At 41.2% G+C, this 26,492-nt stretch overlaps 1 protein-coding gene across 5 annotated transcripts in view; it reads right to left on the reverse strand.

Moving 5' to 3' along the window:
- The window catches only part of RNF144B (ring finger protein 144B), an 88,552-nt gene that overhangs the window by 44,893 nt on the left and 17,167 nt on the right, over positions 1–26,492 (reverse strand). The window contains exon 1 of one of the 5 annotated variants that reach the window (XM_068395771.1): positions 8,863–8,883. The exons of 2 other annotated variants lie outside the window; for them this stretch is intronic. The gene's annotated coding sequence lies outside the window, so the exon portion shown is untranslated. 2 more of the 5 variants (XM_068395767.1, XM_068395769.1) reach the window with 2 other exon arrangements.

Here is a 26,492-nt window from a genome sequence, read left to right on the forward strand (position 1 = left end):
TAAGCCCCATTGGGAAGGGTTCCAGGATCAGTGGTTAGCTAATGGTCTGCTGTGTGAAAAAGCTTCAAGTGAGTGCAACGGCAAATAGCCCACAGGATCGGCTAGTTTTCCCCACTCACTACGTCTTTGTAACCGTCTTTTTTCGAAGGGGGGAAGACCAACTTGTTTTCCTTCATCACCTCCCCACCTCCACCCATCAGAATGCTTCCAAAATTAAGCACAGGCAGAACACAGGAACTTTCCCATCTACTGCTCAGACCTAACCAGTAGAATTTTCTTTGCATGCAAATGATTAGCCTATATACTAGCTGTCATGAAATGTGTTCTTCCTTCTATGTACATAGGGTTTTAGAGCACGCAATTTTGAATGATTTGTGGCTCTATATACAAAAGTAAGGAATTCACCCCTAAACCACAGCAACATATAGTACATAAAAGCATAAGCAGAGGTAGCCTCGAAGGTCTTGTTTCAGTCCCTGAACACAGAGATACATCTCCTCTGTTGCAATGGTTTTTCCTTTTTGCAAACATATAGAGCACATAAAGGTTTTCAGTTCTGCACATTTACCCCTTGTCAGTCTGAAGATACAATAGTTTGTATAACCAAATATGAATATCAAAGCTTCTGTCAGACACCCAGACAGCGTCCACTCTGAGTAATGATTCATGTCTTCTAATTTCCCTCCTCTCCTCGTTATTACAGCAAAGTGAAAGGCAGAAAAGCTTGCAACAGACACAAAATACCATCATTCTCAATTAAAGGGAAGAAACATGAGCATGACAGTAAAATGGTATTTTTTTCCTTCTAGTAAGAAGTAATTCTGTACTCTGCCTCCTAATCAGCATCTCTTGTCTCTTCTTCAGACAAAAAACATGTAAAACAACTCCCCATGACGGCTGTGTCTACAACAAGCTCTAGCACACAGAAAGAAGCTCCATGGAGGGGATGTGTTCTAGCATGGATGAACTCACACTCACAAGCTGGACTTTTCACGGTAACATGCTGGCTATAGTTTACATGAACAGCATGTCTTGACTTCACCATCTTCACTGATAACAGCTGCAGACCAACACCAAAGAATACACCTTATCAAGTCCCAATTCTGTAGCCACACAATAGTCCCACTCTGACTCACCCAAGTGCCCTTATTTATCATCTTTGAAGCCTGTCAGACAGGTACAGAATTTCTGATTAGGTTTTACATAAACATAATTTAAACAAACAGTCCGTTGACTACAGCATGTCTGGTACTGCCTTACTTCAGAGAGGTTAACCATCCTGTAGCAGGAGCCAGATTCACATGTCCCAAATCACTGTGCCTGGTGCTGGCTGGCTTTGGGACTCCAGAGATGCTGACTCACAAGGAAACACAAGGCACAAGGATGCTCATAGGTCCTGTAGTCGAGTAGCTCAAACTCTACCAAAGTCAAAACTGTACTTGCAGGCACCAAGGACATTCAAAGAATCAGGTAAACTGATGGCATTTCTAATTACAGATTATGGATTTTCCCTTGGAGGCTGAGCAGATTCCCCTAGAAATACAGTAAAAAACCACCCAGGACTTGGGTAACCTACAATATTTTTTCTTTATTAAAATAGAATAAGAGGAACCAGAAATGGGGAACAATTACGTCATTGTGTGCAAGTATCAACACATAAAAAGAGATCTAGGAAACTGCATCAACCAAATGTGTTTTACATAGCTACACTTGTTATTTGAAAGGGTGTTTGCAATGCAGTTAACCTAGTTGTGCTCTCAAGTCTAGAAATTTCCACTCAGCACCTCTGCTCCTCCCTGAAAAACTAGGAGTTGGAAAAGTCCCACTTCAGTAGGAAGTGAAGGATGAGGTCCTTTGTAATTTGAGATACTTTTTTTTAACTGAGTGTTTTAGTATCTGCTAGCAATGATCTACTGTATGAATGTAATGCCCACTCAATTCCCACTGAGCTGAAACCATTTACAAGAGACACAGAACAAGATTACTGAACACTATTTTCTTACTGATCAGCACAAAGTTATTTGGCACAAGCATCTCTGTAAATATTTGTCCAAGACTGGGTAAATTTGCAGTGTACGATGGCCCTCAGACCTGTACTTCTCCCTATCAAGTGAGAAGGCTCATAGTCTAGCACTGGAGTTCAGCTGTGCTTCAGCAGAAATACAAAATGCTAGAGGCTGAGCTTAGTATCCTTGATGTCTTTCCCTTTGGATCTGTTCTTTTTCATTTTGTTCAATGTTCCCCTCCACAAACAGAGAGAAGATTAATTTTGAGATGGAATGAATGTAAGGTTATTCCTGGCTGTTGGGTAATGAAGAGAATTTGTGAAGTGCATTGCACAGGGCTAGGCTTTGGCAGGGAAACTGGATAGACAGCAGGGAACTGTACCCACCTCCTGGAGAATACGCAGAAGAAGAAGACAGATCCAGAACCATTTTCAACCTCATGAAGCTGAAGGCAATGTCTGCTTTGGTATGTGCAAGGAGGTCTGATGTACTCAGTTCACAGTGACACTGTCAGCCTGCCACAGTATTTTGTCCACATGTGCTTGTGACATCCATGGGCTCAGAGCAGTAATTATGGTCTCAGATGTCACCATACTACTAGCCCAGGAGATATTTATGCATGATAGGTACAATCTATAGGCACTGTGTAGTTTCAGACACAATCAAGAAAACTCCCCACTCAAGAAGAGGGACAGCAAGACTATAGCCCTTTTTTTGAGCTACACATCAAAGCAATACACTCCACTGGGTCTCACCACTAAAAGCCACTGAAAGGTCTGGACATGGTGGATTGCAGGCACAGGCCTCAGACTTATATCATATATACTATCAGACGCATACTAATGCACTGGGAATCAGGTTAAATATTAGCACTGCTTGTTTTCCTATAAAGTGACTTGCTGCTTCTCAGTCATATGTTAAACTTAAGATGATAATAAGGACAAGTACATACTTTCCTCCTGCACCAGAAGGGAGAGGCCAGATAACCACTTCCACATTGTTTATTTATTTCTACAAAGCTTATGAAGCACTTAGAGAATATAGTGAACCTAGCTGGGAGAAACAACTCCATACTGTTTGCTATTTATATTATTAACTTTTGCTCCAAACTATACCACCACACAAACAACATCACCAAAATGTCACCATCTGTGGGGAAGAAGACCGTGACTATCAGCAAGGAGCATGCAGGATATAGTTCAGCATGGGGAACAGAAACTATACCAGGTTGCCAAATGCTATTACTACATGAAGTGTAGGGAGTTTTCTGTATCCTTGTATGAGCAGGCAGCACTTTGTGTTAAACATCCCCATCACACAGTAAGATGCATGGCAGAAAAGGTGTCTGATTCTCATCATTACTGCCCTGGCTCCGGAATAGCTCTTGTTTATTTTGGAGGAATACCTCCCACTTTACCACAGCTTTAGACACTCTGAAAACACACACTTCTCAATCCATAATCTGAAGCATTACTTTTGGCAGCATAACTGCAGGCATCCCCTTATCAACATGCTGTATTTTTTCCAATGTAGCTTATGTTCACTGAGGGAAGGGTTTCAGCCACTTTCATGCTATGACAACAACCCAAACACCCACTCACATTCAGGCATAGACAAGTCCTCAACAGGACAAGAATCAGGTCAATATATTTGTTTTGGAAAATATTTAAGGACAGGATTTTGAAACTCCTGTTTCCAGAAATATTGGTATCCCAAACCCAGTGCTTGCCCTTAACCGAGACCACTTGCCCTTCAGGCTGAGGGCAGCCAAACATATCATGTTGCTGTGCCTGCTCACAGTCAGTTGGAAAGCTGCATGGGGGTATTTCAGTCACAGTCTGTATCTCTGCTAAAATTTACTCCTTAAAAGCATTCAGTGTCTATTTACCAAGAGGATGGGAAGTCACTCTGCATGCTTCCTTAACTATAGTCATCCTAAATATTTTACGACTTACAGTGCTCTCTGAAGGAAGATATTTGATGTTGCTGTATACAGTTAGGAAGCAGAGTGCCTTTGTATTACGGAAAATACAGAGCTTTATAACAAACCAGACTGAAACATCTTCATTACTGAAGCAGCTTTGTACTGAGAAAGCCTTATGCTGAGAAAGCACTGCAAACATACCAGTAAATGCAATCTTCTGTTCTTAGTGTAAAAAAATAAAAAAAAATGCAAACTAGAAAGCGAGTCTATTGTATACTTCGTATGTGCTTACATAAACCACATAACCCTAAACCCTGAACAGATTAGAAGTGTACGTTAACACTTACAATACAGTTCAGCATATTTTTCCTTCCTGATACCAGCTGTACAAGACTGTGGCAGAAGAAATGCCTTTAAACCAGGAGGAAATCTCTGCATTTCAGACTCAGGGTCCCTCCAGATTAATCAGATGTGTTTTCAGTATGAACTGAGTTCTTCTATTTAAACTGAAACAGATATTATGACTGACAGTATGCCATCTTAGCAACTGCTTTCCACACATGTATGTCCTAATACTGAGCATTTTCAAACACTTTACACAGGTATTTCTTTAAAAGTTAAACTGTCAAAAGTAATTTCATCCTTTTGGGAAGTACTTGATGTCTATTTAATTTTCTGTGCTTTTAACAGTCAGGACTCCCAAGATTTCCTTTTGCCTCAGCTCTAAGCATCATACAGTCTGATTTTAGCCAAACCACAAATAACATTTATTTTAGCTCTTTAATCATTCTAGTTCTAACCTTTTTTTTTAACTAAGCCTTTTCTACTTACTTCCATTAGAAGCAAATGCTGGCTTTCTGTTGTTTTCAGGGTATCCTCTGCTTTTAAGGAAAAAAACCAGACAGAATGCTGTATTCCAACATACCTTGAAAGGAGAGTAGCATTCACTGCCAGCTGTGTGACTTTTCAGTAGCTGCACTCAGACTCCAGTGTTCCAAAGAACCACGATGCCCACAAACCCCTGAAGCTCGCACCCAGGCGCGGAGCCAGATTGCTCTCGCACGCCCTTCCTCTCCTCCGGGTATCTGACAGCTGTAGACTTTTTAGGACTGCAGCAGGACTTGTCTCCCAGCCCCTCTGCCACTCTGATAAATCATCCCCTCCCTGCTATTAAGAGCACGCTGCCATTATATCTTAAAAGCACGTCACAGCTTGTATGCAGTAGCTGTGGGAAAGCTGCATTTATTTATACAGGAAGCTTGAGCACAGCACTTCCTACTTCCCATCCGAGTCTCAATTCAACCGCAGGTGATTACTTAAACCCTGTCAGCTTCCAGCCAATGCATACCCTACGTTCTGATTTGGATATCTGTGCCGCTTTTAATCATAACTCCCATGTGAGCCCTGACAAGACAAAACTGAGAGAGACAAGGCATTAGATGCGACACTCGTAAAAAGTCTCCCAATTGCCATTTAACCTGTTCTAGGATAGCAGTTCATATAGCAGCTGCCCGACCGGCAGATGATATCTGAAACATTGCTGGCTTCTACTTATTTCCACATGTGAAAAAGGTCATCTAAAAGAAAAGGGATTTCTTCACATTGGAGGGCAAGGGAGCAAAAAATCTAAACTCACAAGTGAGGTATTAGTGTAATTTCAAATCTGAGTGCTTAATGATGATGGTGCTCAGCTTTATCTGCCAGTACTAAATTTTGATTCTTTAAACTGGGCTTGTGTGCAAGAGGGGCTGAAAATTCTGCAGTTCTGTACTCCAAACCTATGGGTGTGATTCACACCAGCCAAGCACCAGGAGAAGGTATTATTGAGCCACATGATGCCAAACCCTCAAGAACTTTTCCAGCTGTAGGAAATGTATCACACCCACAGATAAGGAGTACAGATACATTGGAGTGCAGAGGGTGCAGAAAAACAGAGGGCGAAACAAGTATAGATGCTAATCTGTAATTTTCTCTTAATGATGAAATAAATTTACTTTGTACTTCATGCAATTATTGCTGGCATTTTGCTTTCAGTACTTTTCTGTGAAGACTGATGTATAGGCATTTCTTCCGGGGTATACAGAAGCTCACAGCTGAGCTTTTAGTTCTTTTCAGACAATTATACTGCATCAGATTAATTTAAGGAAAAGGCAGAAAGCTCGTGCAACTTTAATTCAGCCTCCTTGCACCTATGCATTACAGCTTTGGATGAATTATCATCATATACTCTTTTCCCCTTGAAATCACAGAATCACAGAATGGTTGGGGTTGGAAGGGACCTCTTAAAATCATCTAGTCCAACCCCCTGCCATAGCAGGTTCACCTAGAGCAGGTTGCACAGGGTCGTGTCCAGGCAGGTTTTGCATATCTCCAGAGAAGAAGACTCCACAACCTCCCTGGGCAGCCTGTTCCAGTGCTCTGTCACCCTCAAAGTAAAGACGTTTTTCCTCATATTCAGATGGAACTTCCCACGTTTCAGTTTGTGTCTGTTGCCCCTCGTCCTGTCACTGGGCACCACTGAGAAGAGTCTGGCCCCCTCCTCTTGACACCTGCCCTTAAGGTATTTGTAAGTATTGATAAAATCCCCTCTCAATCTTCTCCAGGCTAAACAGACCCAACTCCCTCAGCTTCTCCTCGTAAGAGAGATGCTCCAGGCCTCTGATCATCTTTGTAGCCCTCTGCTGGATTCTCTCCAGTAGTTCCGTATCTTTCTTGAACTGGGTAGCCCAGAACTGGACAGAGTACTCCAGGTGTGGCCTCACTAGGGCAGTGTAGAGGGGGAGGACAACTTCCCTCGACCTGCTGGCCACACTCTTCCTAATGCACCCCAGGATACCATTGGCCTTCTTGGCCCCAAGGGCACATTGCTGGCTCATGGTGAGCTTGTCCACCAGGACTCCCAGGCCCTTCTCTGCAGAGCTGCTTTCCAGCAGGTCAACCCCCAACCTGTACTGGTGCATGGGGTTATTCCTCCCTAGGTGCAGAACCCTACACTTGCCTTTGTTGAGCTTCATTAGGTTCCTCTCTGCCCAACTCTCCAGCCTGTCCAGGTCTCGCTGAATCGCAGCACAGCCTTCTGGTGTATCGGCCACTCCTCCCAGTTTTGTGTCATCAGCAAACTTGCTGAGTGTACACTCAATCCCTTTGTCGAGATCATTGACGAATAAGTTAAACAGGACTGGACCCAGTACTGACCCCTGGGGAACACCACTAGCAACAGGCCTCCAACTAGACTCAGCACCGCTGATCACAACCCTCTGAGCTCTGCCATTCAGCCAGTTCTCAATTCACCTCACTGTCCACTCATCTAACCCACACTTCCTGAGCTTTCCTATGAGGATGTTGCGGGAGACAATGTCAAAAGCCTTGCTGAAGTTGCGGTAGCCAACATCCACTGCTCTCCCCTCATCTACGCAGCCAGTCATGCCATCATAGACGGCCATCAGATTGGTCAAGCATGATTTCCCCTTGGTGAATCCATGTTGGCTACTCCTGATAACCTTCTTTTCCTCATGGTTAGACATGACATCCAGAATGATGTCCACCACCTTTCCAGGGATGGAGGTGAGGCTGACTGGCCTGTAGTTTCTTGGGTCTTCCTTCTTGCCCTCTTTGAAGACTGGAGTGACATTGGCTTTCCTCCAGTCCTCAGGCACCTCTCCTATTCTCCATGACCTTTCAAAGACGATGGCAAATAAGTACAAACTTTATCAACCTCTTTGTCATTGGGTGTTATATATAATTTTATATCTGGGGAGGGAATAATCACCAGAAAAAAATACAACTGTTCCAACATGTGGAATCATGTTGATCCCTACAGTATTCATCAAGACTACAATAGGATTAGGCAACCTAGAGCCATGTCACAGATACTGCCACTTGAGCTAGTAGAGCATTTCCCAGCAGTAGCAAACTTTTATCCTCAGCAGTGACCAATCCTAGACAGTACTCAAGAAACACCTGGGGCTCAGAGCTATTTTTTAGGCTGCAGAGCAGTAGTGAAAATGTGGAATTCTGGGTCAAACTTCACGATTACAAAAGGAGTTGTCTTCGGCGGTTAGATTTTTATCCTCTATCTTCTGTTCTAGTATGAAATAGCTTAAGCCTCTATCACTGTCTTTTCACTATTTCCCCTTTCTTCTCCCTCCCTCTGTCCTAGTTCCTGTATTTTCTACCTGCAGCTGCTACCTTTGCTACTCTGCCTCCATCACACAGGTACTTGTTAGGCCACAGATGAAGTGCAGCAAGAAAAATCTTCCTGCTCTCAGCTCCTGTGCTCAGCACCACAGCACTTGAATGGCAAAAGGACAATTATCTCAAGGAGGAGAGTGGTGAGAGAGGGAGGATGAAGGAAATCAAGTCATTCACGCAGGTGTAGAGAAAATGGCAGGGCAGTAGGTCCAGAAGCAGAGCAGGACAGCTGCCAGAAGCAAATTAGCAAAAGCAGCATCTGGTTTGGTACTTACTCCTTGCTGGCACAATAAAACAAAAACAAGCTTCTCTGGAGTAGCCTCCACCAGTCAAGAGAAACAACTGCAAATAAAGGCTAATAATCTTTCCTTCAGACAAACGACGAGGCCAGCTTGTATCTAGGGGGGCTGCTCTTTTGAATTAAGAAAACTAAATTAGTCCATTAAAATGCAGATAAATTCTGGAAACTTCAGCTGCAAACATCAGATGATATTTTTATCCAGTTTCCTACTATGTATCTCTATGCACAGAAGTTATGAGACTGCACAAACATGCAAAGCTGCTTACAGCAAAATTAATTCCCCTTAAACATCACAAAATTGGTGAGAAACATCATGAATGTTTCTCAAGACATTTAATTTTCTGGAAAATGTTAAGATGTGCTTGTTCCAAGCACTCCACTTCTAGAGTATCAAATCCTAAATGGTGGTCACTGGATTTACATGCAGGACAATCACTTACTGATGCTCTGTGGACAGCTGGCTATTCCCCGGCTTCCGTCTCCCCTTCTGCGTTCACCTCTACTTCTGTGCTTATCCAGGATTCCCGCACAGCAAGAGGAGCTAGGAGGGTGACGTGTTGGCACTGTGCAAGAGCTCAGGCTATAAGGACTTGAGATGATCAATACTGATTATTCTTTCCATTGCCATCACCAAAAGCCATGAAGCTGGACTTGTTATGAGCTCTTCTGTCAAAATGATTTCTCTTCCAGCTCTACCTCGAGCCCAGGTACTTCGTAGTTTCACAGAAAGCACATCTTCTTGGCAAGAGAATTTCGCGAAGTGTTATGAGTCATGCTTAAAATTGCTACCCAGCTCAAATCCCTGAATCTCTTAACCTAGATTGATCGATTTCCTTTTTGAGCCAACAAATAAATAAAAAATACAAGTTCACAATGTCACGCAATGCCAGTCAAGGCACAAGCTAAGCCCTCCCCATTTGCTTTCTTCTACAATAACAGTGATATAAAGCACAGATCTGAGAGGGTTCAATTAATTTTTTGGACACTCTTAACTGATGCTTTTATAACTCCAGGGCTGGGGGAATGGCTGAGCCTCTGAGATGACACATGCCAAAATGCAACATCACTGTGAATTTTTAGTTGAATTACTAGCCATAATAAGAATAAAGGCTGGTATAGTTAATTACTAACGTTGCTGTGTCATCCTTGCAGCTACTTGAAATACTTAAAAAATGACTAAGCCACTCTGGCATTTAACTAAAATTAACTAATTAATTTATGACATAGGTGGGTAAAAAAGTAATAGCCTGACCACTGAAAAGATCTCTCACAACCCCACAAACAGAATACCATTAACAGCAAGTGAAAACAGAGTTAGTGTGTAACTAACAAAACAGTTTTCATTATAATTCTACGTAAAGAACTAGGATTAGCTAGGAAGAAAAAAAGAAATTTTTCACTACCCTGATTCACAGTTCTCAATTAATAAAATAAATATCCTGAAAAACAATTGCTATCCATAGTGGTAAAATAAAAACTAGTTTTGTAACAAGCTTTCTAAAACCAGAGCCTAACTAAGAAAAATGTGTCTTCATCCACTTTACGTACTACACACGCAACTTACCCATTTTCCTATGCAAAAAAAAAAGTATATATGCAAGAGAGACAGTTTCACAAGAAAAATAGATACTAATGTGTAATATAACCAATGCTGAAAACAAAACAGGAAGGGTTTTTGCACAGTGAGTATACATATATCATCTGAAGTTGCAAGTATGATGCCCCTGATGTCACGGGCTAAGAATAGTTTCCTTCAATGGGAACTATTTTAAAGGGGGATTACACCATCAAAAGTCATTTGCAGTACCTTCATGAACTTAATGTTTTAAAAAGGAATCTCTATTCAAAATACATATTTATATAATCACACAGCACTAGAAATCAGATGTCAGTGCAAAAAATACAGAGCTATGTAATATTTTGCATTCAGACAAGCTTTACTCAGAACAGCTACACGAAAATCAGGATCACATCTTTTCCTGTTTAAATAACCCTATTGTTCTACAATTCTGACTTGGTATGCAAGTCACTTTCTGACAAACCAGGCTTGAAATCTTCATTATTCCCTTTAGCTAAAACATAGTAAAACTTTATTATAAGGTGTTTTGTATTGGAATGAAACAAATCAAGTTAAATTATTTTGAAAGAATAGTAGGTACAAATCTAAAGAGCTTTTTATTTTACAGTAAAAAAGTGAGTGGGATGGCACACTGTCTACTGAACATTTATAATCATTATGATCTCAAAACGCATGGATTTGTCTCAGACACAAAGAAAACTAGTAGATGACTTACACTCATCCTGCTCTATGAACAAGGCAAAATGCAATATTCATTAAAATTTGTTGGCACAGGAGACCATCTCCAAGAAAACATGATCATATGGCTTCCATAAAGCACTGTATTCCTTCTCTATAGATTTTTTTCTTGTGTTTATACTTTGAAGTACCTCCTGACATCCTAGAGACTAGCTTTTGGTATTTGATCCATACAGAACAGTGCTAGAGGAAAAAAACATACAGCCTCACTAGAAAACGGAGAGAACACAGCCTGCTACCCCAGTGGGGTATCTGGGTTTGGGGTGCTCAGAAATCTCAGCTTAAAGATCAAGGCCAATGGCTTTGACAGTACGTTACTGGAGTTCCAGTGCAACTTGTCTTCTTGGGACCTGGAAGCATTAAGAGAAAGTGTATTTGCTCTCAAAGGAAACCTTGCTGGTGGCAGAGCTCTACTGGTAATGACACCAGGGGCAGGCATTTTGCCACCAGCAACCAAACAGCTCTGCAGCAGCTCTACATTTTAACTTCTGCTAACTCCTGCCTGTTCACTAAGTGTGCTAAGAACCAGCCTGCAAAAAGAGAACAAGCTGAGTTGATATATGTCTGCCATGAATAAAATGCTGATGAACCGCCACTGAACGGCAGACATCCAGCACAAGGGGCAGCCAGCGCAACACCCTCAGCTAGGGCCCGTCCTCAGCCACCTCTTTGCACTCAGACGCAGGAAGAGGCAGGCTGCTGCCACCCGTCCCCTTGACCTTCTCCTGTGACACCAGACGTGCCAGTCATTGGTTCGCAAAGCAGTCGTGTCCCTCCCCACACGCAACAGCGGGCGCAGGACACAAAACCCTCAGGGATGGCAAGAAGAGCTGGCATGTCAATGACCGTCACTACTTCTAGTGACACAGCAGCAGAGGACGCAGGAACACCTCTCGGTGGTCAGAGGCCACCCTGTGCAAGCAGGTCCTGTTCCCCAGCCGGACAGCGCATGTAGCTTCCCCAAAACCAGCGCTACCTCATGAACGGCTGGAAAAAATAAAACCAAACAGCTTGCCTTGCTCTCATGTTCATGTGTTACACATACAGATATGGAGCTGCCTCAGTTGTTCTGAGGATCAGGTAATAGGTGAGAATTTTCTAGCTGTGAAAAGAAGTAATTTATAAAGTACCGTCGAGGGGGGACCATATATTACATAGATACCAAAAGAGGAAACACTGAAGTTGTCCTCTTCTGTTCTCTCTTAAAGTAAGCAGACATTTTAACAAGAGTATATAAAGACTGCATGGGAAAAACTTGAGGCTTCGTTTAAATTAATTTATTTTTCTATTAAACTATGCCTCACAGCTAGTTAACTATAATCACAGCTTCAGAGCATGGCACAGACTTCCAATTATGCACGTTTTTTTTTTTCCTTTTGACTGTGTGCCCAAAGTTACACAATCTGTTGACTTTTAACCACGTTGTTTTGGTAACGTACCTAGAACTGCAGTGATTCCAGACATTCGCACTCACCATCAGTTTAAAAACTGAGAGGGCAAAACCATCCTGGCAAGCCAACACAGGAAGCTTCCTTCTGTAACAGAGGAGGTCATCAACCTGTCCTTGTCATGAGAAAAAAATGTACATGCTGTTTTCACTTCTCCATTTCTACTGCTTCTTCCTGCCCCTGCCTCAAGCTCTTAACTGCCCTTTTTTGGAAATACTGAGACACCTTTATTCCTTCCAACCCAAGCCAGTCACCTAGGTGACAGCTTTGCCTTAGCCTGGTGAGGCTCCATCTACAAGCTTAAAAGACGGCTAGAATAGGGGGGCTTAAGAGCACATTTCAGCCCAGACCTTGTTGTTTTAAACTATACCTTCTGAGTCGGGATGGGCAGGTCAGAGATGAGATAGAGCTGAGGCACCTACTTCTATGGCTACTGAAGCCAATGATAGGGCTTCCACAGACATCCAACAGGCAGTACCAAGGTGTGGAGCTAAGCATACCTTTGATTCATACCTTGTCTCTGGTATTTAGGGATCACACAGACTCACCTTTTGATAATTTAGGGTGAGAAAAGGTCTCAAAGTTGAGAGGGGTTACTCCAATGGCCTGGTTATGCAGGGAGATGCTGGAACTGAAACACACCCATATAGGAAAACCAAGACTTCTCTCTCTCCCAGCATCCCTCCCCTTACTCAGCTTCCAGGGATGGTTCCCTGTACCTTTCCCCTCATCTTTATAGTCCCATTTCTCTACCCTAGTTTACTTCTCACCCATTTATGGTGAGACCAGATGTGAAAAGGTTTGCCCAGATCCACTTTTCTCCCTATGGAATTTAATCATGTAGTTAGATAATCTCAACTAATAGAGTTTTTAAGGATTTCAGCCCTCTCAGCGCACCACAGTAGGGCTGTTCAAGTGAGCCTATCCTCTCCCTGCCGTTTTGGTCTGGCCACCTTTGCAATTGCAGCATCCAACAAGGACACAGTACCTCTTCCCAGATGAGAAGTAGCAACTTCTTAAAAAGTATGCAATTGTTTGCTGGCAGTCATCTTATCATATCACGGCTGTAGTAACAAAATTCAGGATTCCTCCACATTCGGGTCCCTGGTTAGGACAGTAACAAAACTTTTTTCCCCTCTTCTGCTCAGAACAGAGAAGACAGCAATTACAATAATCTCCTTGAAAGGACACCTTTAACACGCACCACCTAGCAAGCAGTTGTTAAATTCAACAATCCTAAAATTAGCATAGTGGGAACTCAAAAACAAGCAGATTGCTTGCTTGCCGCAAGTGACGTAAGGATCTACTCAGTTGCACAAAAATAATTTGGGGGGTTTTAACTTCATGTTGTTTATTTTTTGTGTTTGTTACATTCAAGTGCCAGGTAAGTTTATTAAACATATGTGCTTTTTACCTAGTAATTTTTTAAAAGTCTCTTTATAAACAACATACATCCATTTGGGCAGAGAAAATCTCTAAAAAAGAAATGTTTTACAAGACTGAGTAGGGGCAGAAGGGCAAGAGGCATACCAAAACCTTTGCTTTTCCAAAACACTGCCTAAAATCCAAGCAAATAGTGTTTCTGCTTCACTACTATCTGTGGTCATGAAGAAATGACAAGTGAACTCATCTTTTTTTTAAGCATGACTTCATCTGTGAAAGTCACTGGCTCTGCTTATCTCTCCTATACTTCTCAGGAAGATATTTAAATAGATTTAGGTATATCCTCCAAATTCACACATACATATACATTTTCCTGGGATATGACAAAACAAACTAGTCAGCAGCAAACTTTATCAATAATTTGTTTCCCACAGAGAACCACTTTGCATTGCATGATATAAACAAAGCTTTGGATGTGTGAACTCTGCATCTGTATAGATTCTATGAGTTCCATCTTTCTGTGAGCATGGTATATGAATTCAAGGTGAAGAAACGTGCTCAGTGAAACTCTGTCTTACTAGTAAATAAGTAAATTTCTCCTTACATATCCTTAGGATAACTGTTTACGTGATTGCAATTTGAAAATCTGGGGAATCCCAAGTCACAAGGAGTAGAGATGCTGCATTGTGGAAGAAGAGAAAAGAAGGCTTTAGACAAGAGTAGAAACAACTGGCCTACTTGCATGGAAGGAGTCCTTACACCTCTCTCACCTTCCATATGATGAAGTTAGTTAGGTCAGCTCCTGTCTGCAGGATGCAGGACAGTAAGAAACTTCCAGGATCTTGAAGTCTGCCAAGGGAGGTATGAGAGAACACGAAATCTAAGGAGAAACAGAGGCCAAAGGCAGGGAAACTGTTTGACTCTCTTGAATATGAAATGAACAGCATGAAGAGACTGAGGTAACACTCACCTGTCTCTCACCCTGCTTTTGGTTCACGCCATAGAGTACATTTGCTATACTGGAAAAAAAGCACATGAAAGGGAAGAAAAATCACACACACTTACAGAATATTTCTAACATTGCATGAAAAGTATACAAAAAAAGAAAAAGCATTTTCAATTTTAACATATTTTGTTAATTGGGGTTTTTTTTCCTTTCTAAGACCAGCTCTTAAAATAACCCTTTTAGCCTTCTATAACTTTACAGCGTTTTTGAGCAACATAACTGGAAAAGCTGAAAAACAGCAATTTCCCAGTAGCCACGCATGAGAGCAAACTCAGTGGCATGACTCCAGACATGTAGCACCTGCAGCATCCCTGCTGGTGATCACAAACACCTCACAGTCTCTGGGTGTTCCCAGAGAGCAAGCTGCTGCAGGTTTTCAGGCTGTGAAAGCAGCAGGAAGCACCTCTCTGGGCTGATGGAACTGGAACAAATACACTGCTTCCTACTGAGCAAACCTCAGAGAATTATCCTGCACAACTTGGTAAGAACCAAGAAGTTCCACCTGAGATCCTTTTGGAAGTATGGGGTCATCACAATATACCACAGAAACATGGTTTTACAATAATGGCTTCTTGTCTTTGGGTTTAAAAAAGTACCAGATCATGATGTGATATGTAGCACCAAACTTTGTACATGAAAAGAGAATTTGGAGAGCAGGAGAAGATAACTTATTTCCAACTATGGTTTATCCTGATCATATCGGTTTTAAGGATTGAAGAGTTCCTGGCAGTTTGTTCAACTGTTTTTTTAGGACTAGTCATTTTCTTTCCCCCCAGAGCAAAATGACAGGAAGCATGAATCAAGACTGTTTAAAAACTAAAATAACAACTTCTTTGTCCTTATTGATAACATTTTCGGTTTTGGACTGAGGGATATTGTGTGTGTGTTGACTGTGGGAAATCTTTTTCCAGTGACTCACTATTTTGATGCAATATTTTACATAAAGCCAACAGTTGATCTTTGTGTCTTTTCTTCTGTTGTCAATAGGATTAGGAGGGAGAGGAGGGAACTGAAAAACATGTAGGAAGAATAAATAAAAATAAAGTTTTACAGGAAATAGATGATGTCTGCTGCAGTTAATTTTCCACTAAACACAGTAGAGTATGGTGTGGAGATAGTGATGGTGAAGGAAAAATTCCAAGAATCAGCTTTAGCTCTTTGACTCATTCAAACATTACAAAGTGTCTATGTGTGGCATATTTCAATCAATCTTGCCTTACCTAAGGAAGACTGGTAGAATAGATAAATGCCATACACACTCTAACTGCTTCAATATTAGATGCTAATACAAAATGAATACTAAATGCCTGCAGAGGAGCCACAGGATCACAAGGGGCCAGTGATATCCTCTCATTTCTGAATCTCTCCCTGAGTTCTTCCTTTCCAACTTCCCACCTTCTTTCCCTTTGACTCTTCAATGTTATGCCATGCATGCCTTGTTACCTCAGCCACACAAAGACTTTGGCAGGCAGTTCCTAAAACCTCCTGACTGGCCATCCCTGCACTACCCTCTCTGAAACCTAAGTCCACTCTAAAGTATAAATCTTTTCACCTTCTCTTCAGAATAGTTATTTCACTCAGTCAGCAAAAGCCCAAATATCCCTCTGTGAGTATGGCAGTAGTTTATGATTTTTTGTATCTGTAGAAATATATAACATACTCCAGTGTGTTTGATCTTGTTTTTGCCTTAAAGGCTTTCTTTGCGAAATGTATTGAACCAACAGTTTTTCTGTTAGTATATACATCTGAGTTCCTGATTTATGGGAGATGTAGTATGCATGACCATCATTTTTATGCTTGTCATTAATGTGTGCATAGGATTATCTGAAGGTAACTCCTTTAGGTAATGCCTACTTGACAATTCCTAACTGCTAACATTTCTACTACTAAAATGCAAGTAATGATAAGAGGCTGTTGTGAGACTATGAGCTAAATTAATTAAGTAGCCTGGTATCGTTACATTTTATCTTATGCATTTTCTGTACCTGACTCCAAACTGTGGTCCCCCTGCAAGGCATCACCCAAACAGGCAGGAAGCTGTGCTGTCAGAAACAACTCATAGCCTGAGTTGCAATCAGAGGCAACAAGGAAGAGTTGTGAAACAGCAAGAAAAGTAAGGCAGGAAAAGTGTGACTGGAAGAAGATACAAGCTACCTTTGTACACAATGAAATCATTCAGAACATCTGACATTTCTTCTTCAGTCTCCTTTCCTCCTCATCAAGAAAATAAATAACTGCAATTCTTGACCAATATTAAACTAGTCATCACTGTTGGCTAGCCACAGGTAGAAGTCATAGAGGAAGTGAATGAAGCTGAAGTAAGAGAAGATGTTTCCCTTATGAATAATAAGGCATGGTGCTTTTTTTTACAGAAGGGGCCACATAAAAGATTTCATAACAACGTGAGCAAGGCTGACATCGTTGGCAGAAGACAAGGGAGCAGCAACAAGTTGTGGAGGGACCTGAGAGCAGAGAGAAGCAGCCAACCCTCCCAAGTGGAGGGCTACGGAAGAGAGGGCACTCAGCGTGTGCTGCAGGCCAGCGTAGAACTGAACAACCACAGCCGAACAGCCACAGCCACCACCACAGGATGGTTGATGGTGGCACCTAATGCCTAAGAAACACTAACACCCAAAACCACACATTTCCTTTCACTGTTTCCAGAATTGCTCATTTTGGCACTTTAAAAAAAAAAAAAAAAAAAAGGTTTTCCAAGCAGTTTTTATGAATTGGGCAGAATGCTTTTCCAGACTCAAGAGCCACATGAAACACTTTAGCATCAGTTGATCTCAAACATTTTTTCAGTCACCTTATTTCATCACAAAGCTGATGGTTCCCGCATGGCATTAACTGAAACAATTTATTGGGAGATTTCCCCCCCCTTTTCACTCTTTCTTAGTTCAGCCACCAACCCCTTCCCCACTTGCCCTCTCCCCCTCAAAAATCCTCACGGTTTCACACAGGTCTGTGAAGAACCTGTTCTAGTAATCAGTAGAGTGCTCCAATTGCTTAATCATGACACAGATATCGCCAACACCTCACTGCGGAGGTGTTCTGGCAGGGTTTGTATTTTGCCGTGTAGCCTTCCTCCACAACGTGAGCCACCTTAATAAAAGAAGCCATTTTACTGACACTCACAACTGAGAGGAACTTTCCCTGGCATATGTAATTGGAGCTTCAGTAACTGTCCTGAAAAATTATATGAAGAAACTATTCTACGAGGGATTAGCTCTTGGTTAGGAGCTAGAAACACAGCAGAGTGTTTAAATGCCATGAAATCAAGCTGTGCTCCACAGACCATTCTGGAAGAACAGCTCTATGTGGATCAGCTTCCTTAAACACAGACACAGAAGGATGCAGAGACCAGGCTTCTAGAAAGCTTTTGTCTGTTCTGTCCGCTGGAGCTGGCAGCTGCCAGGCAGACGGGTTACCGACTCCCTGACCCAGCCCCATTGCAGAGTCACACAAAGCTCCACCTTTCCTCAGATATGAAGTCCCAAACCCTGCTAACACAATCAGTGAGGTATTAACTACCCCAGTCTTTGGCTAGACACGTTTTTCCTTTTCAAAGTCCATTTGAGTCATTTAATCATCATGAACGCTGCCTTTTCCAAGCCTGCCTTCAGTCAAGTGGCAGATTCTCAATACCACCTGGCCAAGGAACTGAACCCTAACGTGCACAGAAGGGTGCTCCGCTCCCCAGAAGCTCAGATCTCCTCTTGAGCTTTGCCTTGCCATATGTATTGACTCTGGGAAAGCTTTTTGCCTTTGAGAAGTGTAACATGCTCCAGAGCTCCTCCTCCATTTCCAACTCCTCTTTCCAAGTGAGAACAATTTATCTTTTTCCCAGTCAGCCCCAACTGTACAAGCTCTTTTATTTTCTTTTTTTTTTTTCAGTCCCTTCCCACTGTACTGTCACCCACTACAAGAACATCAGATTGGTCCATTTGTGCTCCCTGCAGCTCTTTAGCCTTTTCTGGGCTGTGCTACATTTCTAGACCTCCTCACAGGAAAACTGCCCCATATTGGATAAAACTACAGTAAAACGAGCAACAGCTGACAGCAGGGTCTAGCCTGAAAGTCTAAAGGCTCACACAGCACCTTATCAACATTTGGAGTGTTAGGCAACCTTCAGTCAAGTACATATGCTACGTACTGTGATCATACAATTGCATTATTTGTCTTAATATCACAAGCAAAACAAATCTGACGGTTGCTAATGAGCTTTTCAGCTTCTGTAAAGGCAAAATCACTAATGCACACTAGCACTGTCTGGGAAGTTCCAACAGGCTTTCCAGGGAGGGGGAAAGAGTCATTAAGAGCCCTCTGCTCCTCTACTCCATCGCCTTCATAAAAGTTGCTGAGCAAAGTGCTAAATGAGCATGCTAAGGTCACCTGAAAACCATCTCTGACCAGTTATTAAGTGGCTCTTCAAGAACAAAATAAATATTGAATACTTCGAAACATTGTTTATATTTACTATTTGCCCTAACTTAAAAGGGGAATAGTCAGTAAAATAAGATACTACCTAGTCAAAGCTACCACAGTAAAGAACCAGAAAACATTAAAGAGTGCAAATTAAGAGCTGTTGTGATAACTGGATAGTGTCTGGCATCAGGAGACAGAAGGAAAACACTCTGCTGTGTAGAAGGGGTATAATGTCTGAAAAAGATGTGCAATTAAGACCAGCTATCACAGGGTTTAACACATTATCTCTTGAGACTCCACCAAACAGGTTCATGAGGATCTTTGTTAACTGAAGTCAAACACTGCTGGAGGAGGTTACTGGTGTTCCCAACTGCTCACTTGCAGGATAAATGCCTTTGAGATCCAGAGCACCAAACAGTGCACCAAACTACAGTTTACCTTTTTTTTTGTCAGACTGATTGTAGCTTGCTCACTAAGCCTCATTCACCCCTCCTTCTGCCTTCCTTTTATTTTGCTTCCTCTCTTCCTCTATATTACAATGTGCAATATAATACTGTTAAACACCTACGTTTGTGAATGTTATAGAAAAGTATCCTTTTGAATAAGGACCAAAGATGACTCTCTCCATCCCCTCTGGAACTGGAAACTGTGGCTCTTCGCAGGTGCCTACCAGGCTTGATTTTGAAATTCCCTTTTGATGCAACTACATACCAGTCTTTAAAGTTCCCTTTCAGTAAAACTGCCTGTGCTTTCTTTTAAACTATTGTGAAGAAAAATGAACACAGAAAGCTATAGTTTTATATCAATATTATAGAGGCACATAAAAAGGAATCTAGCTTTGCCCTCATGATTTATACTGTCAATAGAAAGCTTTAACTAAGTTACAGTAATATTATTCAGTTGAATTTAGTTTGTTGTATAGCAAACATATGTGAGTGATAAATCTCAAGAAACAAAAAAATCTATTTAGCTGTAGGCACTTTTATCACCAGTGGGCTTAGGTATGCTTTCAACATTTTGTCTATTCAATTCTAATGCCCATGGATTACGCAGATTAGATATGCCTACCAGCGCAGCGCCCCAATAAATTACAGGCTTTCTATCCACAGCAGGCCCTCAATAATTCCATTTTCTGTGGAAATGAAAATGTATCTTTGGAACAAAACAAAGCACTCAGTCATGGAAGTTTTGTTTGTATCTTAAGAATACAACCACACGTAGAAGCATGCCTACCATTCTGTAAGTCACCCTTGGAGCAGCAGGACTAATGAAGCCTGGTGTCCCATGAAATTACATCCTACATTTAGCACCCATGGTGTAACACAGTCCTTGAGTCCTCCAGTGCAACACAGCTACTATTCCGCTGTATCCCCCCAGGCTCCCTCATGGCAGTCATTACTCACACAATACCTGAACTGTTCCATCACACACAGAGCTCTCTCCTTCCAAGTGTCCTCCCACAGCATTCCTCCACCACCTCCTCTCCACATCTTCCTCCTTCCTAGAGTCCCCATCCTCATCCTCCCTCTTCCACCCAGCTCCTGCCAGCCTAGTGCAACATCTGCACTGATGGGTGACCATCAGCAGCTGAACAGAATGAATTAGACCTGAGTTCTGCCTCCTCCAGTCTGGCACAAACCACAGTAAGTGGGGCAGTGAGACCCAACATCACTAGAGGGAAGATGGACGGATAAAGGAATGGATAGGGTGGTTGCACACACTGTGTTTCCTTCGGAAGCTAAAAATCTAGTCTCTTCCAAAGGCTATCGGGATGCTGCTTGGCATTTCTTTTCAGGAAATACATCAGCATGACAGTTATCAGAAAATTCATCCTTCAGAAATGTCCTAGTAGAATTATTTTTCATCATGCAATTTCTGCTTGTGGAAGCTTATTTATACAGTAAACTCAAACAGAGAAAATAGCCAGTGTGTTGTGAGTTTTATGCATTTTTGAAGCCTTTAAGAAGATATGTAAAAATACTAGTGCTGCTGCCTCAGACTGAGGTACTCAGCCCTATCTCCCACCAGAAAGGCCTCAGCATGACTGAACAGGATGGACTATGCAATTCCTCAAAAAAAAGATGGGCTTCTGGCAAGTTTTTATCTTTCTTTTAGCTGTGAGAGATCAGGGTGGTATCAGCAAGAGATTTAACCTTGTTTTGGTGTTATGAGAGAGATATCAATAGCAGTCAAACACTTTTTGCATTTGTATTTTCAATCTGTGTCGTGGAGCCTAAAGCAAAATTTGCTCTGTAGAGTATACACGCAAACCAAAAAAGTATGAACTCTCAGCAAAACCAACATGGATAGTTGAGGGCAAGCCTACAGGATCCAGCCTGTCTTTGGGAATCTTTGGACAGGGTGTCCCTTGAAAACTAAGTAAAAGGCAGGAGCGGAAAAATGGGGACACAGTCGTGGACATGGTGGGTTTAGAGAGTGTGCCTGTATGCTTTGCATTGGACTAAAAGTTATTTTTTACCACCACTCACATGAAATTTCCCACTTCCAGCTGAACTACTCAGCTGAAAACTGGGAGCCATCAACTTTAGATAATGGATAGAGAGAAACATATCTATATATCTATCAATCATAGAAAAGTATTAGCTGTGATTATAGTGGCCAACACCCACTTTCTTAGATTATCAATAAATTGCATTTCTATGAAAAGGTATTAGCACTAATCACTGCTGTTTACATGGCTTAGTAGATAACTGCGGATTTCATAAACTTAACCAAAACCACAGAACCACAGACCTCTTCAGCATTTCCACCCCAACTGGTATACAAAGTAACGGGAATTGGTTTTGGACCCCTACCACCAGTTTCTGTGGGCAGAAGTCAAGGCGTAACATGAACATGCTGCCTGCACAGCGCCTTCTTCCCTGCACAGCGCCTTCTTCCCTTCTTCACAATCCAGGAACACATTACCTTTTCCTCTAGAAAAAGCCGAGCCTTTGAAGGACAGTATTAATATAAATTGTTCTCAATGAAAAGAGGCATTAAGGCAAATAATACAATACATCAAAGAGGATTCCTCACACTTGTTAAGATCCCCAATTGAATTTCTTTCATCAGAAAGAGTTCTGAATGTGCTTTTAATTTTTGGTTTGTTGTTGATGATTAAATTTGGCATCATTTTTTTTTATTTACAGAATGTCAAAATGATACATTTAATTACTTTTGAATGTTCCTTGTCTAGAACCAGTTTTTGTTTCAAAATTTATGTAATGCAGACAAAAATACTCTCCTTCAAAGAGTCCTGTATCAATCTTAATGATAACTAACAGCAGTAGTTTATAATTTATCCTCAAGACAAGTTAGCATTTTAAAATTACTTGACTCTTCTAAACATCAGTCTTTATCTTCTAATAATGTGAAATACATTAATCTTTCCTGATTAATGTATTCCTTTCTTTGGCACAATTTAGCTTCCTTCTGAAATGCTGCAGTTCTTGGCAATTACTTGAGTCTTGCTCTGAGACCTAAAATTGCAAAAGCTAAAGTTATTAAAATATGCTATTTCAAGTAGGAAGTATATATATTAATTCCCACTAGCAAGAACTGAGTTAACAAATGAGCTCAAGCTTTCCAAAATCACAATATTTTGTATTCTATTTTGCATTCAAACAAAGCCTACTCAAATAGAACTAACCACGACACAGAAGACTGAAATATTTTAAAAATATATTATGTTCTTTTAATTGAGCATTCAGTCTGTTCAGCTTAGTGCCAACAGGCTCTCCCCAAATCCTAGACTGCATTCATGGGATAAACTGCTGATTATATCAAAGGAACCTTCTCCTTGCCAAACTATTTGATACCTGGCTGGCATTTTCACTAGCCAAGTGTTTTCTACAAGCTTTACGAACTGTGCTGCAGCCTATGCTATTTTGGTTCCATGATAGCTAGAAGCAGCAGCTGAGACAGATCCAAGCCTGTCATTTTCTAATCTAAGTCATCACATGCATCATGCTTCATCGGTGATGAAAAGTAGAAATATAGCAGCCGGACGTGTCTTAGGCTGAATAGTGTCTTTGGCCATATCGTGTCCAGAAGACACTTTAATGAAGCCTGATGTTCATAGCTCTAATTCGTTTTGTGTGCGCAAACTGAACTACTCATACACACTCAACACAGACTGTGCATTCATCCTCAAAAGAAAACTGAAATTACTTTGATTCTGGTAATTGTCAGGTGTAACATCAGCAGTGTTTAGGGAAAGAGAGCCATGCTACCCTCCATGGAATCACTTCAAGGCTCCTCAGCAAGACAGGCAAAACTAAATGTTACTGCCCTGAGGATGAGAAGAAATTAAGTAATTTTGCCCTCATCCCTGGGCCAGCAATATGCAATTTGGGAACACCAGCAGAGCAGGGCTATAGGCGTAGTAGAGGTGCTAGGAGGGAGGCTGTGGTAGGTGGTGAAGTTATTGGACTGCAGGAGAGTAAGGATGAGGACCTGAAAGAAGCCTGGAGGGATTCACAAATATCCCTAGGGAGTGGGTACCAGCAAGGAGTTACAGGGTTCTGAGTGGGGGAGAAGGTTTAGGAGCCATAGGGGATGATTTGGGTCCGTAGGAGGTTTTCTTCTCCTTCATGCCCCCTAACCTCCCACCCTCCTCCTCCCAGTCTGATCTCGGTACAGCGGACCCCTCTGCCTATTGCTTTTCAACACTGTATCCTCTTTCCCCACCTCTCTCCCTGGCAGGCAAGGCACCCTAATTCCCCTCCCATCACCCTTAGATACCTTTCTCTGTACATTCCTTTTCTCCCATTTTCCTTGGGAGCTTCTGGCATGTAAGAACAATAACATGAGCTTGATGGGACTCGGAAGAGAGAGAATTATAAAATGGACCAACAATGTTCTTCCCCTGCTCTCTTTGCAGGCTGTTCTGGTCAGTTAACACTTCACTCACCATCAGCCAGAATTTTCCCTGACTGGTTGAATTCTTCCATGTAAATTCATAGCCTTGTTTTGGATAATGGATATTTTGAGTCACCAAGTCTCAGGAATCTGAAAGAAAAGCTAAATGGAAATCTCTCTCTCTGATCTTGAAACCCTTCAACTAGCTTGTGCCCACTACACCATTACATTTCTTTACTTCCAAAAATTCCACTTGGAGGCTCCACTTGTTTTGTACAGAACAACCACACCAAGGGCTAAAAATAAGCTGCATATACCTGTGACTGGAAACAGTACAGCAGGGCCAGGAAAATCCAAGAAAATGGGGAGTGTTTGACAGCCAAAGAAAGTCTCTCAAGTAAAATTACTCTGCTGCTGCCAGTATTATTTAACACAGAAAAATCTCCACTGGTTTCTAGGACATTGGTCTCACAAACCAACTATCTCTCAACCTATCTTTCAAGTCTCATTTGCTTCTTCGATGAGTGACTTGCCATAAGGAAAAAAATGCCTTTCATTTTCTAAACAAGCAACATACACATTGTTCTCCACAAACTCTTCTCGAGATTAGTGTGTACATTTGTGTGTATGTAAAAGCTTTCCATTTCAAAGCACAGTTGTATTAATTTTGGTGCATAATTTCAGGCTTCCCTCTGACAATATAAAATTATGCTGCCTAGAGTGATGTAAATTGGGTACCATAATAACTAATTCAATTTGTAATGTCTCTCCCTTTCTCTAATATCAATTATCTTCTACAACACCACAGTGTGATTGAAAAACACTACAACAAATTATGCACGAGAACCACTTTACAAGGAAAAATCAAGAGGCTGTATGAAAAAAAAAAAAAAAATCTGATTACAAAGACTGTGTGAACTGAGACCATGAGATCACTGTTCCCCTACAGCATATAAAGTGGCCCTATTTTATGGTTTTTCCCATCAACATAGAGCAGTTTTTGCACTTTCCCCCCGCAAATGTTATCAGTTAAGACTGGAATAAACACACTGGGTACAAGTTTCAGTCAGTGTAAGATGACAAAGCCTTTCCAGGCTGCACTAGAAATGCACACCAGCTAAGAATCATTCTTAACATCCACGAAATGTATAATGTTTGACCCTTTTTTGAAAAGCAAGTATGAAGAGATTGAAAAACACTTCAAAACAAGCATAGCTGCACTTCGCATTCACCTCTGCATACAGGGATCATGTATAGTGCAATGCAATGTAGATTTGGGTTTCATAATACAAGGGCTACTATAAATTAACTGCCATGTAAGGAAAGAAATTTAAAGGTGGACAGACAAGCAGAAAGAAATATGAACCATGTAGTTATCTTAAAACAAACCACTTGGAATGGGAACATGAAAAAAATCTTGACTGCTAATCAGAAAAATGTATACAAATTTAAACCAGTTAGATGACTACACATAAAGACCCCCCTTCTCAAAAGCTCAAATACTTGCTACATAAACAGGCTAGACTTTTATTATTTCACAGACACTGATTTATTTTTTCTTGAGAAGGAAAGCCTTATGCTATTCTAATGAAAACAGTGTTTTTGATTATTTAATGCAAGATAACAAAATGCCTCAGACTCGTCCTCAATTATAAACATGACATTGTATTATTTTGCATTAGTCTAAAGAGCCCTCTAGTGTTCACATACCACAGGCATAATAAATTATTTCAAATGACTAAGGCACTTCCTTGGAAATCTCTAGCTATTAGCTCTACCAAACACCTCTAGCTAGTGGAAAGAAAGCAAATTTTAGGCACTGAGTGATACATTTGCATGAAGAAAACAATTTAAATTCCATAGTTAGTTAAAACTGTTTATCAGGATAATATTTCTACATTACTTTCTGTACAATTTTAAAGGACTCATGAGTTTAAACAACATTCCAGCCAACCATTAATAATATTCATTGATATATATTTATTTATATATAGAAAAAGAGCCTTCAGTCTTCAAAATGAACTAGCTCTCTCATTCAGCCACCACTACTGAAAGTCAGTGACTAACAGGTCATGCTGCAATTATCTCAAAAAAGGTATTTTTCTATAGAGGTTCTGTTCAGTTCAGTTCTTGAAGGATTGCCTTTCTCCAGTTTAAGCAATGAATTGCATAAACCTTCAGATCATGTTGTGAAAAAAGGCTATATTAGCTTAAGATTTCTTACTCATTCACATGCCCCACTCCTTCATCTGGGTCATCAAAATTGCCTGTGTAGATAAGCTATGAACCACACCATGACATGCCCCTGCACTACCACAGGCTGTAGAAAAAGCATACAGAGAGACTGTGCCTTGAAGTTCCCTATCCATCATCTGAGAAAATATTTTAACCCATTCCTCCACTGAAAACAGCTGCAAGACAGAGATGTGTACAATCCATAAAACAGCACAAAATATTCCTACTTTTTGTCCAGAGAGTCTACTGATAGACACACGCCATGTGTAGCTGTAGGGTGACACATATTCTGGACACAAAGGAAGAACAATCTCACATATACACCTCATCAGAGCAGTGCCTTAAGTTGGTAATAATAATTGGCATCAGCTATCCTTGTTGCATCTCCAT

The sequence above is a fragment of the Nyctibius grandis genome, chromosome 3 (assembly GCF_013368605.1).
Source record: "Nyctibius grandis isolate bNycGra1 chromosome 3, bNycGra1.pri, whole genome shotgun sequence".
NCBI lineage: Eukaryota > Metazoa > Chordata > Aves > Nyctibiiformes > Nyctibiidae > Nyctibius > Nyctibius grandis.